The 939-nt window shown below is 42.0% G+C and overlaps 1 non-coding gene across 1 annotated transcript; it reads left to right on the forward strand.

Moving 5' to 3' along the window:
* The first annotated feature begins 377 nt into the window (after positions 1 to 377).
* On the forward strand, positions 378 to 450 carry TRNAG-CCC (transfer RNA glycine (anticodon CCC)). The gene has a single exon. It is a non-coding gene; the product is annotated as a tRNA-Gly (tRNA).
* The last annotated feature ends 489 nt before the right edge of the window (positions 451 to 939 follow it).

Raw genomic sequence — 939 nt, forward strand, 5'->3', positions numbered from 1 at the left:
AATTCTTTTAGGCAGTTAGAGGAGAGCTCAAAAGTTCTTCCTGAGGCTTTTGGGCCTTGATTGTTTTCAGCTCAAAATAATCCGCATGCCAAAGTGGCACATCTTGGGATGGCCTGCCCTGAACCCCATCAGTAGTTGTGAGATTTTGGCGAATCACCTCTCCTTTCTGGGGCTCAGTCTCATCTGTAAAATGAGGGCTCTGACTAGACCATAGTTTCTCAAACTGAGTTTTGGAAGTCTAACTCTTTTCAAATATGGGTATTTGGTGAGGGAAGGTGAATATATAATAAAAGAGGTACCTGGTGGTAAAAAGACAAGGAGTGGTACATCCAGACAATGGGATATTATTCAACACTAAGAATAAATGAGCTGGGACTTCCCTTGTGGTCCAGTGGCTAAGACTCTGCACTCCCAATGCAGGGGGCCCAGGTTCGATCCCTGGTTAGGGAAATAGATCCCACGTGCTGCAACTAAGAGTTCGCATGTTGCAACTAAAGATCCCGCATGCTGCAACTAAAGATCCTGAATGTCGCAATGAAGATCCCACATGCCGCAATGAAGATCCCGCACATGGCAACGAAGATCCCGTGAGCCACAACTAAGACCCAACGCAGCCAAATAAATAAATAAATATTTTTAAAAATGTTTTTAAAAAATAAATAAAAATAAGTGAGCTGTCTAGCCATGAAAAGACATGGAGGAAGCTTAATGCATATTACTAAGTGAAAGAAGCCAATTGAAAAGACTACATACTGTATGATTCCAACTATATGACATTCTGGACAAGGAAAAACTATGGAGACAGTAAAAAGATCAGTGATCTCCGGAGGTGGGGGTGGGGACAGATGAACGCAGAGCACAGAGGACTTTTAGGGCAGTGAAAATACTCTGATTGTTATTATAATAACAGATACATGTCATCATACATTTGACCAAACC

This window comes from Pseudorca crassidens, chromosome X (assembly GCF_039906515.1).
Source record: "Pseudorca crassidens isolate mPseCra1 chromosome X, mPseCra1.hap1, whole genome shotgun sequence".
Lineage (NCBI taxonomy): Eukaryota > Metazoa > Chordata > Mammalia > Artiodactyla > Delphinidae > Pseudorca > Pseudorca crassidens.